The 18208-nt window shown below is 36.4% G+C and overlaps 1 protein-coding gene across 2 annotated transcripts in view; it reads left to right on the top strand.

Annotated features, from left to right (window-relative positions):
- Positions 1–18208, top strand: part of LOC120769367 (neural cell adhesion molecule 1-B) — a 138987-nt gene that overhangs the window by 24359 nt on the left and 96420 nt on the right. The gene's annotated exons all lie outside the window — the stretch shown is intronic.

Raw genomic sequence — 18208 nt, 5'->3', positions numbered from 1 at the left:
AAATTTTTTTTGAGGAAACGTCGTTATTTGTGTAGAGTATTCCAACTTCGGTGCCACCGTAGTTAACAGTTTTTCTTTTATTTATCTATCTACCATCTCCTTCTCTTGATTAAATGGGTTTTTCCGAGTTTGGAGTTTATAACGAGGTCAAGTAGAAGTAAAAGTAAACTTCTTTTTTCTAAAACTGTCTGAGAGTGAATTAATTTTTTTACTAAGTGTCGTAAAGCATTCTGTTTGTTCAAATTCAATTAGAAAACAAGAAAAAACGTTAACTTCGGCTGCACCGAAGCTAAATACCCTTCACAGGTGCATTTCTGTTAGTAACTATGTGTTCAGTTTGTATGGCAGCTATATGCTATAGTTAACCGATCTGATCAATTTCTTCGGAGATTACATTGTTGCTTCAGGAAATAATATATACCAAATTTCGTGAATATATCTTGTCGAATGTGAAAGTTGTCCATTCAAGAACTTGATACCGATCGTTCAGTTTGTATGGCAGCTATATGCTATAGTAGTACGATATCGGCCGTTCCGACAAATGAGCAGCTTCTTGAAGAGAAAATGACGTCTGCAAAATTTCAAACCGATATCTTAAAAACTGAGGGACTAGTTCGTATATATACAGACAGACAGACGGACTGGGCTAAATCGACTCAGCTCGACATACTGATCATTTATATATATACTTTACAGGGTCTCCGACGATTCCTTCTGGGCGTTACAAACTTAATATACCCTGTTCAGGGTATAATTAATTATGTGGTACTTGCGAATCTTTCTAGACATAATTGTTAGTGATGGCAATTTCATATCCAGGTCGAACCCATTTGTAGCACATAAACATACAACTAACAAGAAAGAATTCTCTTCGAATTTCAATTATATATGTGTCAGATTGACCATATATTCGGTAAAAAGTTAACAATAGGTACTGGTGTCCACATATTCAGTACCTAGTGGTTTGAATAGCTTTGGTTGGATTTTTACAATTTTTGGTCATATGGTTGCATGCTCAACAGGCATTATCTGTGCAGGGTTTTATGCTGTTATATTAATTTCTTCTAAAGTTGTGTACTGTAAAGTAAAATAATCAAATGGAATTTAAAATTGTGTTATATGAGAAATAGGCGTTGCAGTAACATATCACGTACCAAATTTGGTAGAAATTGGCCTTTAAAAACTTGGTGTAAGGGTGGGCGTTGCCACGGCCGTTGTCCAATTTTTACGCCAGCTTCAATAAAGCCCTACCATTCCATCTGGGGGGTAGAATTTAATATCTCGGGCGTATTGGTTATTGATTTATTGCGCTTTTGGTAGCTTTGAACAGTACCGATATATGGAGAGTGAGCGGGGTTATCATCCGATTTCATCCATTTCACACAGTTGATAGGACTTCTTATAATATTTGCGCTAGGTGAGTTTGGTTGTTATAGCTTAAGCGATATTTAAGAAGATATATGCATTGAAGTTATTATAGGGCGGGGCCACTCTTACTTTTTAAAACCCCACACCCACAGGTGTCCCTTGCTACTGCGATCCCCTGTGCCAAATTCGAGTTTTTAATCTTAATTTATTGCTTAGTTATGAGACTTAGTAAGTTTCTGTTATTTACCCGGATTTCAACTCGCCTCTAGTTTTACTAAAACTAACTAAAATAAGCTTAAAATAATGTATTTTAATTAGTACTTTCCAAGTTCTGCGGCAAAAGGGTATATAAGCACATAAAATGAAATGGAATATTTTAGTGAAAAAAGCTAAAAGGACAAAACAACTCCACATTTTTAGTGTTAACCTAAATAATTTTGTTAACTTTTATAGAAAAAGTCTGGTAAAAAATGTATTTGGAAGGTTTTTCGAGACATAAAACTTCAATTGAAACATTTTTTTCAGTCAAAAAATATTTTTTATGAACCAGAAGTTTCTGATTTTTTTAAAGCGAAGCAAAGTACTGATTCATATGTATCACAACATATTGGAACGATTGTTCAGATGTTATGAGTTATACCACACATGTTACGTATACGCTATGTAGAACAAAAAGTGATCTGGAGTTGTAAACCGGCGATCAGAGTTTAACAGTTTCTCAAAGTTGCACGTCTGTTATAAATTGAATAATTTATATACGCTTATTTGTATTAGAATATACATTTCTCTGATATATTTAGGATAATGATGCTAAAGAAAGGCAGTATAACACTTTTTAAGAGATCTTCGAATACGCCTACAAATCGCAAAAATGAGAAAAATGTTTCCTGTCATGTATCAAAGATATTAATTTTCGTTGTAGGTAGTGTTTCTACAAAGTATCTAATGCTGGTTAAGTGAACTTCTTGAGCTTTCTTTTGGACTTCAAATTAATTGGAATTTCTTTTGAACTTTATACTTTATTTTAGCCATCCGAAAGCTACTGAAAGAAAAAAATATATTTTATTTGGAATAGATTTAAAGTTTTGGAGACCTTTTTAATTAATTAACCGGACATAATTTGGCTACAATCTCTACCGTTCGTTGGGTTATCTTTGCATTTTAGTGTGCACATACATAAGTATGTCTGTATTTGTGAGCTCTTATTTGTGTAGCACATTTTTAGCACACTTTGTTGGAAGCATTCCTTTAACTTGGCATATTATTGCAGGAGGACTGTCTGAAGTGCATTCCTTTGCTACCAACATAAAGGAGTTTATGCGCTGCAGCAATGACAAAAATGCTTTTGTGCACATGTGTTTTCACCTACAAGCACACAAGTGTGCAAATAGAAGGAATTTTCCAATGTAGAAGGGGTCTTTCGTATGCTTACTTCTGTCGTTTTATTAAAAAAAAAATTTGAAAAAAAGTATTGAAGCACAGAAAAAATGAGCTGAAATCAAAGTGCACTCTGCGTGTTTGCTTTCGTAGCGCCTGAAGAAAATATAATTTCAAAGCATACTCTACACATGCTCATTGCTATCTACCTACTCATATGCGCTATCTGCCATACTCGAACGCCAAACGAAAAATATTATTGCAATAGAGAAAGAATGCTTTAATAAATGTTGCGTATACGCCATGGCGGCGGTAAAGCGTGCCACTCAAATACAGCTGCGTGCAGTGGCACTCTACCCACATATTTCTGAGAAAGATGGAGGAGTGCAATATTAAAGTAGTAGCAGCAGCGCGAATGAAGTGTGGCGAAGCGCTGCTAAAAAAATAAAAAAAAAATTAAATAAAATCAAAACGTTCAGCAACTCTTTCAACTTCCAGAAAATCGCTTCCAGCAGCACAATAATGTACTCCTGTATGAGTTATTTCTTCTTTGCTTCACACAGCATACATTTCGACAACAACAATAACCATAACTCACAAAGCATACAGCGGAAATTCCTTGAAAAGCTTAATGTGCCTAACTTCAAACGCATATTGGCTAAAGAAGTTTACAGCTGCGTGCGAGAGAGTTGCACATACATGTCATATATACAGACTGACATATATACGCGTGCGTGAGTTTGAAATTATGCGAGTTCTTTTCTTTTAATATTTGCCTCAAAGTTAGCGTGTGGAAAATTTGTTAATAATAATTTAACTTTTTAAATGTGTGCTGTTGAATAAGTCAATTATGATATGTGCGCCAGAAAGACATACCTATTTGTGGCATTCTCAGAATTTAATATTGTTACAAAAATAAACGTGTGTTATTTTTCTTAATCTATATTTCATAAATTTCTGGCAGCTGCACACTACCCACGTTTTCCGATTTTTTTTTTTTAATTTAGTTATCCAACCATCACTGTTTCAATCTTGAGTCACAAACCATTTGTAAGGGCCTGCTACATTCTCGAAAACTGACTTTGAAGGGACGTATTCACCTTATGGCCATCGTTCAAAATCGTTAGTTTATTTTCCAATCATAAACGCATATCTCAACATATGTAAACATACAGTACCTGTCCAATAAATTACGAACGAACAAAAAAATTATCCGGAGTTCTAACTTTAATCATTAATAAAAGCATAAATATTTGGCGTTCGTAATTTATTGGACAAGTACTGTAAATCTCAATTTTCACTGAAGTCGGGTGGATGGACAGACAGTCACCCGCAGTTCAACTCGTCTCAACCTGATCGTTTATATATATATAACCCTCTATCTGCCTCGATTAGTTGTAGGTGATACGCACAACCATGAGGTGAACAATAATTTTATAATAGTGTTAATTTTAAACATTTTTTGTGAATTTTTTATAGGCATAAGTTCAGTTTGGTTAGTTTTCTTTCTTTCATGTAAGGAACGCGGACAAATTGAGTCCTTTTATATAATACTACTCCCCATATACCAGGTTGCAAGTTTTTTAGAGGTTATCGGAAACAATGCGCTTTTAAGGCTATTGTATATTCTAAGTCGATTTACCGTAAATAGTTCTTTCGACTATAGTATAAATTATGGGTTTTATTGAGTCTCCCAATGTCATAAATCTCTGTAATTACCTGTTTTCAAATTCATGGCCAAATTCAGGCCTCACTTACAATTTTCTTTGATGTCTTCCATAAATTAAAGGTGATTCATTTTGAGGTTCGAGCACAGAAATTTCAAAGTTAATGGCGATGATTATTATCATTATTAGCTATTTATCCCGACAAGAAATAGTCTAGTGGTGTGATGTCACACGTTCTTGCTGACCAATCAACCGGCCACAATATGAAGTTAACTGCTCACCGTAGTGTTCTCTCAATAAATCCATTGATTGATGCGATGTGTGGGTAGTGGTACCATCCTGTTAAAACCAATTGCAGTCGAGATCACTAGCTTCAATTTAGTCATTAGTTGCACGACAAGGGTTGCCATTGGCGGTTATGTTCTTACCGGCATCATTTTTGAAGAAATATAGACCGATGATTCAACTGTCCCACAAACATCACCAAACCGTTAGTTTTTCTGCACAAAATGGCAGCTCTTGAAATTTTTCAGGTTGATCTTCGCCCCAAATGCGGCAAATTTGTTTCTTTACACACCCATTGAGCCAGAAATGTGATACATCGATGAACAAAATTTGGCTAGAAAACGTCAGATCTTCAAGAGTCCATAGAGCGAAGCGATGTCACTTGGGAAGGTTTTCAGTTCTTGCATAAGCTGTATTTTGTACCCTTTCAATTTGTTCAGGCGTAAGTCTTTCCATAAGTAAATGCTAAACAATACTGAACAAAAATAACATGTCAGCTTGATACGGCTCACGCGTTGTCTGTCCAAAAAAGGCTATTGAAATAAGTACCTCTCTTGGATCACCCGTTAAATTGAAAAAATTCAATTAACAAATCATGGACTGTTTCTCAGAATTTTTCTTTTTGTTGGCTTTATTCTAGGGCCAAGGACAAACTTATGAAAAGAGAGGAATATGCACGAAAAAAGTATTATTCATTATTTCAAAAAGCCTTTGATTTATTTCTGTTTGAGCTATTTATATCTTTACTTAATTACTCAAAGTAATGCTCAGCTTTCCGTGACTTAAATTACTTTAGTCCTTTATTTGAAGCAACAATTTTCCCTGTAAATGCTTGTAGCGTGTGCGGCGAAAGTTGTTTCTACTGTTTTTGTCAGGATAGAATAAATGTTTTTCACTACTCGTAAAGAGTATTGCTGCCTTTCAATATCGAAAAACAAATTCAAGCTTTAAATTTTTAAGGTGATCTCATTATTAAAGTGCACTGAGTTAGGTTAGGTTAAGAGTTCGATCTTAAAGGGGATCTCACTTGGACTACTTAAAACGCCAGTACATTGTGTTACCTACAATTATTATATCAATAGTAAACATATCGAAAAACCCTGACAAATCAATAAATCGCTTTGAGCCTATCAAAAATTTATTGAGACAGCTCACATCGGCTATGTCCTTGGTTCGCCGAATCTAAGACTGCCGAGATGTCTCAACATCAAGGGCTTAACAATAAAGGAGACCCTTTTCCATACAACTTCGACAACTAGCGTCCAACAAGTTTTAAGCCTTACCGCAATAATGCCGATTGAACTGCAATTACTAAAAGCTCCTATTATTGCGGCAAGATGAAATATGCTAAGTGCAAGTGGTTCAGAAGATCTTCTGTGTTTCACTCTAGATCCCAGTGGTCCGAGATTTCTTTCCGAACACCTTCATAAAAATTGAGAAGATAGCCGCCTATCCGCTTCTATTCTTCACGTCAGATGGCTCCATCTTCACTGCTGCGGTCCAACACGCCGATCTCTACTGAGCTGGCGAGTTTCGTGATTTCGCTAAACATCTCGACCGATCTGTGGCTTCTTACCGTGGCAGAATTTCCCATCCTTTGATGAATGGCGGTGCTTGTTTACCCCGTTCGTTCCGGCCGCTTAGCATCTTGCTGGTTCACTCAAGGTTTCTGCTCTTTACTGCCAACCAACGGCATGTCTTCAGCTTTGTAACTTCCGCCATATGCTCCTTAACTAAACCCTTAGCATATGCTGGGGACTCGTCCTCCATAAAATTAGTAGCAAATGTCGCACTTCAGCCCTATCTCTATAAGATATTTTTTACCCGATTTCACCTTCACTAATTAGGTCAGTTTCGGCCTTCCTTCACCTTTTTTATATTAAGTTTGCCACGAAGTTTGTAACACTCGAAAGGAAGCGTCGGAGACCCTATAAAGTATATATATAAATAATCAGTTTGTTGGGCTTAGTCGATTTAGCTAAGTCTGTCTGTCTGTCATAGTTACATAGTTACTAAAAGATATGTACCTGTGAAGGGTATACTGCTTCGGTGCAGTCAAAGTTAGCGTTTTTTCTTGGTAATGTTTTGTTGTCACTATTATTTGTGTTTTAAGGCTTCCCACCCTCAGACGCTGTACCCTTCCTGGAAAGGTAGTAGTCTTATGGATTTTATAAATACAAGCTTATCTCAGTTATGAAAGCAAAGCGAGGGTTGACGCACGACCTAATCAGGCAGTGCATTCAGAGGCACGCGAACCTTTTTGAACATAAATCACTATCTATTCACTATCAAAATTGATGTATTTTAAATTTCCGCTTTTCAAGTTTTTAATATCGCCTACAGTACTAAATCTCTAATGCATACAAAATATAATATGACCATATAATTGCTTATAATTAGATATTTTGCCGCATTTTGACACATTTTTACACGCTTTGCATTCCAGTCTGCGCACATATGTAGCTATATTTGTGCAAACACACTCACATATGAAATTGTTGTTGTTTCCTTAATTATGTTTTTAATTAAAATATTTGCGCACTACGAATTTTTGCCGAAAACACGCTCTTTGCAAATACACCGTCTGTCACACGAAATAACAAACACACAATTAAAGGAATTTTTTATTCATTTCTCACACGCTTGTCATGTGCCTTGCCACTTTTTCGGAATTACGTTCATAAATATTTTGCAACGAAAACTAATTTATATTCAAATATTGCGCCATAAAATTACTTTATTTTAAATATTCACTGGCGTGCGCATGAATGCCATTTCTTTCGGCTTGTGATTTCTGTTTTGGCGTTTTTTCTTAAATAACTAACGCAGTTGATGTTTTACCGCAAGCTTTTGAGTGAATTTTGTGCATTTTGGGCCGAACTTTTGCTACAAATTAGGGCGCAGCTCTTTGATGTTTTTGAATTATAAAGATATTTCGTGGAAGTTGTTCTATTTTTCAGAAAAAATGCCACATATTTGATTAAAGTTATAAATACTGCTCGCCTTATGACAATCTGGTAAGCTTGGGTTTCGAACCTGTAATCTACAACATGCTGGTAACACAGCTAGTTTGTTAACTGCACCGTTTGCCGTGAAAAAATTGTATTATATTTAGTAGCATACATATGGATATGTTTTTTTGTACGTAAATAAAACAAATATTTGCTTGCCACCAGCGTCAATATTTCACCCGCCTCGAAATCAGTGCCGCGCCTAATTTTTATTTGTTATAAAATTTACGATCTTGTATAGCTAAATTGTTATTAAGATTTTTTTTTTCACTCACACACTACGAAAAAGTAAAAAAATATAGTGAAATGAGGAGAAAAACTTGCAATTGCCGCTTAACAAATTCATGATTACAAGCAGTTAATTACAGTATAATGGCCTACAGACACGTAATTCCCACCGTTAACCAGAGTATGAGCACAAAAATACATGTAAAAATATACGTGCATGTGCGTGTCTCGAAAAGGTGTGTTTAGGTGAATTTGTGTTTATGTCCTTTCGCTGTGTAGCAAATAAGCCGAAATGAAGCAGTAAAATGTGTAAAATATTTTCGTATGACACCCTCGTGCGACACTCAAGTGCCTTATTAAGTGTGTGCGAAAGTAGGAGAGCGCACGAATGTGTATGTCATCCGGGCTGAGGTAAATGAGCAACAGATTGAAATTCATAATCTCACACAATAGTTGACCTCAACAAGGTGTCACTCACATACGCGTCCCTCCCAAGCGCTTGGTAATACTTGATTGCTATATTTACTCGCTCGGCTACCGCTTTATTTACTTACGATTTCAGTTAATGACAACAAGGGGTTAATTAAGCATACCTTAGGGTTGGGGTTAAGCGGTCAATGTGTAGCAAAATTGTATTTAATTAGGTAATTAGTTGATATACGAGTGTTAAATTAAGTTAACTTATTTTTTGTGGTTTGTATTTTGCGGAAGCGAACGTTACGGCTGTAACTGTATGCGTATGGCAAATAAACTACATATGTACATATGTAAGTAGTGTAGATATGTAGGACCTAACAGCACGTGAACCAGCCTAATATAAAATAGCGTGACCCCGCCCTCTATCAAGTTTAATGTACCTATCTCCTAAGCCACTTAAGCTACAACAACCAAATTTGCAGAGTACAAATCTTATATGAACTTCTACGGCCAGAAACATTAAATTTCAGCACTGAAAAGGTATAAGAGAGCTCTATTGGAGCCGGATGTGACGATTGGACGATGGGCTTGGCACCGCCCACTTTTTGGTGAAATCCCATATCTCGGGACAGGAACAACCGGTTTTGATTGTTTTTTAATTCTTATGTCACATTCTGAAAATGGACGAAATCAGACTTCAACCACGCCTACTTCTCACAGAGCATAATTTTAAATTCCACTTGATTCGTTCAGTTTTAAGTACACAAATCAAGAAGCAATTAATGTAACGGGATAAAACTTTACACGAATAATGCCTTTGTATGTGCCACCTTATGATCAAAAATTGTTTACATCTAATAGAAACTGTGCAAGAGCCTAGGCACCGAGTATTTAGGCCCCGGTATATAATGTCGGTCAATTTGTGAGATGGTAATCCTTCTCCAATTACGGTTTGCCTGTATATCAAAAATGGGTTGATTCAGACCAATACTTTCCTTAGCCCCCATATACCTAATATAAAGATTTTAAAACTTTCGGGTAACTTATATCGGCTAATATATGAGTTATCCCAATGAAAATAGGATAGCGTGTTTTACGCATAACAGGTATCTTTGTGCCGAAAATAGATAAATTTGAGTGAAAACTTGGCCTAGCCACTATATGACTAATATCAGGATATTCTAACATCCGACTGACTTTGCTCTATACGATTGGCTCTACACGAATTTAGCACTTCCTTACTTGTTATGTCAATAATTATTTAACAGTAAGGACTGGGAATGGTTTGGTGCTCCGCTGCATTTCAGCACTGGATCTGTAGACTTCGCGTGAGCTCAGTAAGCTTTGATTAAATAGCAGCCCTGTACGACAGCGATATCTTTTTGAATTAACCCTTTGTTCTTCAGCCGGTCGCAAGGGGTCCTGGGAACTACTTGCTTCTTTGTCATTTCACTGCCTTTAACTGGTTTTAAAGCTGTTATTAAAGCAGTGTAACTCAGTATTATCGAGGAGGAGACAAATTGTATAGAGAAAAGTGATTTTGAAACGTCTAACGGACGCTTTCTTTTCTTACAGCTTTCATTAAAGTAAAGCTGAAGCATCTGTGTATCATAATGGACCTGCGTTTTTAACTGTGCATTAGGATCAATTTTTGATTTTTCGAATTATTACTTTCATTACCTAATCTAATGGTTGACATCTTGATTTTTTTTACAAGACAGTTGCAATCAATTTATATTAAATTCCTCAAATAAAGTTGTTTAATGGAATATATGAGTATAATCGGCTTTTTGCCTAAAATTTCACGTTCGTACAACCATGCAACATTTTAGGAATCAATTTCTGTTCCGTTTAAATTATGTGTTCAATATTTTTTTGTATACATATATTGGTTCGATTAGGCGCATCTACGAAATCGCCCTTACAGTTTTGACAAGGAACATTTGTACCAAGTTTTCTCAAGATATCTTCATTTTTACTCTAGTTACAGCCTACACGGACGGACGGACGGACAAACCGACAGACATATATGCAGATGAACAGACAGACAGTCACTCAGATTTCAACATTTCGCGTCATCTTGACCATTTGTATACATATACACATATGACACCATATCTATCTTACTTTGTTTTAGGTGATAAGTACAGCGATTAGGTGCAAAAAAATATTATACTCTGTAGCAACATGTTGTAAGAGTATAAAAATATTGTCGAGAGTCTAAAGGGATTCACCTTTCAATAAAAAAAAAACTAATTTTGCCAAAAAAATGTGTTTTACTATGTTAGGCTGGGGACTTCTGAATTGACCTATTAGCTGACATCCCAACTGACCGATCAAAATCAAGTTCTTTTTGAAAAAATTGTTTATTTGACGAAATAAATTATTGTCCAAAGTAAAGTTACAATCTCCGAACATATTGCTCAGGTCGGATCACCATAGCATATAGCTGCCATACAAGCCGAAAAGAGTTATATAAGCTTTTTATACTTTTTGTGCTATACGAAATGCACCTGTGAAAGGTATTACAGCTTCGGTGAATTCAAAATTAATGTTTTGGTTGGTTTCATTAAGGAACTGCACAAGTACTCCTCAAGTACGAAAGAAATTTTACATATTACATAAATTACCCAAATCCCATAGTCGATTCATTTGTTTGCTTGAGGTTTAGGAACACTATGTTAGAATTCTACAAGACCTTAGTAAATATTTGGTTTAATAAATGAGTAATTGAGTTAAGTAAATGATTTACAGAAGGACTTTTCAAGAAAAATAAAACGTGTTTAATATAAAGATTTAAGAATGATTTCGGAAAAGTGATCGCCGCGGCTAGATCGAATAAATTTCGGCCAATAAGCCTAATTTTCAACTACTTTTCGCCCAAAATATTTCCTCCAAACTATCTATCATCTCGGGCTTACCTGCGAAAGTGACTTTACTTAACCCCATAAAATAGTCCAGCCGAGTAAATGGAACGATCCTAGAAGCCACGCCACAGATCTACGACGCGAGATATTGCGCTCACTAGAAGTTTCCTTCAATAAGTAATTTTTTTTGTTGGCTATGTAGCATGTAGAAACCAAAGATCGTCCATATCAACATCCTCCAATCACGGCTCTAAAGTGTTCCCCATTGACTGTAAGGTTATGGCGCCAGGTTCATTTTTGAAGAAATATAGACCCATAAGTCCCTCTGCCCATAGAGCACGCTAAGCAATAACTTTTTGGGGATGGAACGTCGTCTCAACAATGGATTGCAGATTATCATTAATTCAAATGCGAAAATTTTATTTACTGGCGTAGCCATTCTAAAAGTGAGCTTTATCGCTAAATAAAATTTTCTTGTGATAATCGGGATCGGTGGATTTTGTAAATCCGCAAACCAAGAGCTTTACATAAAGTGGATAAGCACAGCCCCATTTGTTGTGTGCGATGGTATATGGACTCATTCAAGTCTTTTTCGAAACTCTGTTACACAGCAGCAATAACGTCTTCGTTCCACACTGTACGGTGTCTCTGAGGACGCGCGTTATTCACTAGAGTAAAAGGGATGCGAAAAATATTGGACACAACGCACAGGGCGTCTCGCGAATTGTGTCATTATTTTGATAATAAATTAGAACGATTTGCAAATGTAGTTCCGAAACAGGTCTGTAAATTACGAAATAACAAACCAAAGTGAGTATAAATCAAATAAGAGCTGTCAAAAAGAACAAGTCCGAGATATCAACTGTCGAATTGAAAACCACACGTCTTAAAACGTTAATGGCAACTCTATCGGTGAATGACTTTTTTGTAAAATAATAAAACACTTCAATAATCAATATTTGAACAAAGAATTTGCCTAAAGTAAAAATATTTTCGTAATCTTATAGTTAGATATAGAAAGCATGAGACTGTGCAGCGCTTTAATGCGGTATCCATATACGGCTGACATAGTAGAGGAGTGGAGAATCGAAGAAACAACATGTATAAATTGAGTATATTGACAAAATCAAATAGGCAAATATAAAGGCTATTAGAAATCATCGTTTTATCAAAACTAAATATTACATTTTTGCATTACTTACAACATCAACAATGTTCAAACTGTAATCTGACATTCTGCTTTTATGTAAGCCGTCAATATTAATTTTTATGCTCATCAAATTCGGTCGTGGTTTGCGCTCAAGTGGCATTATTTACCACACCCAATAGCCGAAACGAAAAAATCAATACCCTCAGCTAAGTGCCCGGGAGCGATCCTAACGACCGAACGCAAAGCAATAAGTAGCAGTGACATGCAGCCACCATGTAATAGGAGCGCAAAATGCTGAAGAATCGACTTTGAAATTCTATAAATTCTTTATATGCGCACAGGTCAGAGGAAACTTTTGAAGACAACAAGTATGTGAACAAAAACAACACACATAACATAAATATTATAGTTGATTAGGGTGCAAACATGTTTAAATGTATATGGTATACATATTATATACCTTCTTCATAAACGAAATATTTGTGCAAGCTTTTGTGTGAAAAAATAAGTAAAACATGCGCTCAAAATACTTAGTGTTAAGCAGTTAGCTTACTCAGCGCTTCATGCTAGCGGCTGGCAAAGGTGTCTGCCGAAAACTCCGCGTACTTTGACAAAATAAAGGATTACGGTACAAAGCTTACGCAATGACAGAGTTTGGCCAACTTTGGCAACTTTATGTCACACTGAACAATAAAGAAAAAGCAAAAGGGTGGCAAAAGCGAAATAATAAGAAAGTCGCAGTATTTAAAAGTTGCCAAAGTAGAAAATATGTTATTTTGAATGTTGCCAGAATTAAAGCCTAAATAAAACTGGCTACTAAAAATGTTGAATAAGTAAAGTTTAGTTTTAAAGCCAAGTTGTGTAATATTGGGTAGTCGAAAAAGTCTTTTCCTATTTTGTTTATAGATGCCATTGCAGTCGTATATCAGTGCTACCAATCGTATACCATAGTGTTGGAAAGGTGAGATTTAAGCTGCATTTAACGAAAAAAGAAATTAAATGCGGGAAGTTGAAAAAAAGTTACAGCTGTTCCAAAATGAGTGAAAATAATAAAGAAATTCGCTATAATTTGAAATTTTTGTATAACAAGTAAGGAAGGGCTAAGTTCGGGTGTCACCGAACATTTTATACTCTCGTACTTTAATAAAGTGATAATCGAGATTTCATTATACGTCATTTACATATTTTTCAAATACCGTATTTTTGTAAAGTTTTATTCCGCTATCATCATTGGTTCCTAATGTATATACTCGTATTATACAGAAAAGGCATCAGATGGAACTCAAAATAGGCGTGGTTGTGAACCGATTTCACCCATATTTCGTACATGTCATCAGGGTGTTAAGAAAATATTATATACCGAATTTCATTGAAATCGGTAGAGTAGTTCCTGAGATATGTTTTTTGGTCCATAAGTGGGCGACGCCGCGCCCATTTTCAATTTTAAAAAAAAGCCTGGGTGCAGCTTCCTTCTGCCAATTCTTCGGTAAAATTTAGTATTTCTGACGTTTTTTGTTAGTCGGTTAACGCACTTTTAGTGATTTTCAACATAACCTTTGTATGGGAGGTGGGCATGGTTATTATCCGATTTGAACTGTATATGGAAATGCCTGAAGAAAAACGACTGTGTAGAGTTTGGTTGACATAGCTATAGTAGTTTCCGAGATACGTACAAAAACTTAGTTATTGGGCGGGGCCACGCCCACTTTTTCAAAAAAAATTACGTCCAAATATGCCCCTCCCAAATGCGATCCTTTGTGCCAAATTTCACTTTATATCCTTATTTATGGCTTAGTTATGACACTTTATAGGTTTTCGGTTTCCGCCATTTTGTGGGCGTGGCAGTGAGCCGATGCGGCCTATCCGAGCTTCAACCTTCTTATGGAGCCAAGGAATACGTACCAAGTTTCATCATGATATTCAATTCTTACTCGTTGCTTCGTAATGTGACGGACGGACAGACGGACGGACAGACAGACATCCGGATTTCAACTCTACTTCCGTCACTCTGATCACTTTGGTATATATAAACCCTATATTCGACTCTTTTAGTTTTAGGACTTGCTAAACAACTGCTGTTATGAACAAAAACCATAATATTCTCCTTTTAGCAAATTTTTGTATAAAAAAGGGAAGAATGCTACGCAAGCCACCAATGAAATTTGTGAAGTTTACGGAGACGATGCTGTATCAGTTCGTGTAGCTCCCTTCTGGAAATTTCGAAATTTTGATTTACACTGATGAAAGTTTCACACTGATGGAATAATGTCTCTACCGAAAAATGGCAAAAAGTGGTCGATCAAAATGTTACAAATTTGTTTATTGTTATGCAAGTTCGGAAAAGGTTGTGTTAAACCTTTAATGCTTACATATTTACGCTAGCTTGTCGGCGAAGTTGTTCGATCAGCAAGGGAAGCGGTGACAATCGGCGATCGTTTGTTAGTTTGTCCAAAGTAAAGTCGAAGTCCAATTCGCTCAATAGCGAATGATCAGCTACAAATTAGGCGAAGCTGAAAACCAAATTCTTTGAAGTGCGATCCCAGTTGAGGCTATAACAAGTGTAAGGAAATATGTAGTACATATTCTGACAAAAAAGTACACGGAAATTTTAAATAAAACGCGAAATATTCAGATATTCATCAGTATTTATTTTGTCGCCTTCAAAGTAATCCCCACCAGATGTAAAACACTTATGCCAACTATTTTTCCACTGCATCGACACTTTTCATAACCATTTTTTGGGAAGGCCTTCAGCTCCTTAAGCGAATTTTATTTTATATTTTCGATCGACTGAAAAGGGGTTCCACCGAATGACAATTTCGCAAAGCAAAATTTGGTGAATACGGTGGTCCAAAGAGATCTTTTTGAAAAAAGTCATGGGGACGAGTCGAGTAAGAACGCGTTTCATAACCAAAATATTCACCAAAATCATTCGAAAGGACTCGTGGGAGATTTCAAGCTCTCTTGTCATCTCTCTAAAACTTGCCTGACGATCTTCGAGCATCATATTCTTCACTTTTGTTTAATATTTTCAGCAGTTGAAGAGGTCCAAGGTCGTCCAAAACGAGGAATGTCTTCAACGATCTCTCGATCGTCCTTGAAGGCTTTATACCACTCGTAGGCTTATGTCTTTGATAAAACTGAATCACGGTAATTGTTGTTCGATATTTTTATCCATTGTAAAAGTCTGAATGTACTACAGAGGTATAACGATTTAAGCAGCTACTGTAATCAAACTGGTTGACAAACCGCTCTCATATTTGCCATAGTAATTAAGGAAAAGCCTACCAACTTAGAAACATTTTTGAAACATCATTTCCTGGCGAATTCAGTTACAATTTTCGGGTGGTTGAAATTGAAATGAATCTTTGATGACTCATGCCCAGCTCTTGACCGATGCTACGGCTGCTACTATGCCGGTCTCTTTCGACCAATTCAGCGATTTTATCGCAATTTTCGACGACAGGCCTTCCGGAGCGTGGCGCATCTTCGCCCACCTCTACACCAGAACGAAAACGTTGAAACCATCGTTGTGCCGTGGAAATGGAAACTGTATCGGGTCCATAAACTGCATAAATTTTATTGGCGGCTTGAGGTGCATTTTTGCCTTTTTCGTAGTAGTACTGTAAAATATGCCGTATTTTCTCTTTATTTTGCTCCATGTTTGCGACGCTATAACTCACGAACGACTTAAAAGAAACGACAACCAATCAAACACGTGTTAGCGCGTGAAATGAGCTTTCCAGAAAGGTATAGCATGACCCGATGCGACGAATAAAGCTAGAATTACGCGCTTTTAGCGCCAACTAGCGAAAATACCGCAAGACTTTTTTGACAACCTATTATTTCAATTATTTAATAAAGAACAACTTTGAATTTGTTTCAATGTTGCCAAGTTTGATTCTTTATTTATCGATTTGTCGTCCGGAGGTTTTAATTATCTCTCCGTTCAGTTATCGCCGCTCGCTTTCGGGCTTTAAACGTTTCGCTACTGTGCCTTAGAATTACTCCTACATATAGTGTGTGTGTCGTAGATAAACATTCCGATCTATGTACAACTGGGTGGCGAACTTAGCATCAAACACGTGTACAAACTTGGCCCTACAAAATTGTTGTATACAATGTTAATGATATTCTTCAAGTCTACGGCGAATGCGAGTAAGTTTGTTGAAGACTGTCCGAACTTTCAGCTTAATCGCCTATGCAGTTGTTGGTATTTGCCTGCATTTTCTTGTGTGCGTCTATTTTGCTGCATGTGTGTGGGTGCTTGTATGTGAGAATATGTATTACTTTCGCTATTTATGTAATTTTCTCATTCAAGCGGCAAAAGTTTTAATATCTTCAAGTTTGTTGACGAAGCAGCGCTTCATGCCAGTTGCACGCCAACTTCAATGGCCGTTGGCTTGGCGTTTAGCTGAGGAGCTGAAACATTTTGGCAATTTAAAGCTGTTGAAAATATTTGAATTTTATGTTGACTTTTATTGCATTATAATAGTTGATGATGGTAATGACGTCGGTGGCAAGCAGCTAAACTTCTTGAATAGTAGTTGATGGCGAAGTGTTGGTGGTGTGGGGAGGTGGGTGTGCGGGATAATGTGTTGCGCAAAGTTGTGTTGTGGCGGAACTCAGCTCGACCAAGGTGTTGAGGCATTTGTTAATGAAGCGCCAAATGTGTTACTGCCACTAGTAAGCACTCACTATTTTTACATTTTGGTTGAATGTGGTGAGTGTTGCACTTGGCTGTTATTGGCAGCCGAGCTGATGATGCCACTAACGCACAAAGGTACAATGTACATGGTAGCGTTGTTTTTCTGCTCTTTGAGTAGTTAGTAAAATTTAAAGTGCTTTTAATATACTGCACTTGAAGTGTGCTTTTAGGCGCTGTGGCAGCAAGCGATTACATTAAGGCGCGTCGGAATTAAAAATTTACAGTGTCAAGTAAGCAAGCTTGTGGCAAACGAGCACAAAGCTAGAGTGAGAAATCGTGTGCTCTCAACTTTATATGTGTGTGTTTGTTTTTGTAGACATGCTTTTGAGAGCACTTAGCCGACTTATTTGCTAGACAGTATTTTTTAATGACTATAAAAATATATTTATGGCTTAGTGCACCATAAATTACGCGTTGGCGTTGCCACAAATTAGTATTGCCTACTTTTTGGGGCCTACTGGTAGTTGAGTAAGTCTTAAGTTGGACAAATTTGTGTGACAGCGCGGATTTTGACAGCTAATTTTTCATATTTTATGGGAGGCTTACTGCAATTTAATAGAGTTTTCTGACTGACTAAGAGAAATTTGGATTAAATGTTGTTATTGAGATTCTTTGCTTTGTTGGCTTATATTATTTCGTAAGATAACAGTCTCTTTTACTTTTTCTGAATAAGATGCCATGTGTAACATTAGTCCATGAGATAGGGTTTCAATCTTTACTTACTTCCAGCTGTTGTTCAGGGTTACAATTCACTTCTGCACTTAACCTATTAAAAATATTACATATTTCATTCAGAATGGATACGGCCATGAACTGTCAACTTCTACACCATTCCCCCAAATTACTTTCCGAATGCTTTTTTGCCGTTACGACAACAACAGTACATATTTCTTATGAAAGTGAAAATACTGACAATTATTTTTTGAAAATCTGTCCTGTTAAGAATTTATGGTGGCAGAAGTAGATAGATCGTTCTTAAAAGTCAGCTACTTATGATTAGATGCGACTCTCACTCGTTGCAACTGATCCGTCAAATGATAGTATTCTTGGATCTGGATTATTGTATGGAAATGGATTATTATAAATTTAGCTTTCAATGAATATAAATTTTATTTTAAGAGAGTCTAAAG

The sequence above is a fragment of the Bactrocera tryoni genome, chromosome 2 (genome assembly GCF_016617805.1).
Source record: "Bactrocera tryoni isolate S06 chromosome 2, CSIRO_BtryS06_freeze2, whole genome shotgun sequence".
In the NCBI taxonomy this organism is placed as follows: domain Eukaryota; kingdom Metazoa; phylum Arthropoda; class Insecta; order Diptera; family Tephritidae; genus Bactrocera; species Bactrocera tryoni.
Note: the sequence above shows the minus strand (reverse complement) of the source record. Positions and strands in the feature narration are given on the sequence as shown.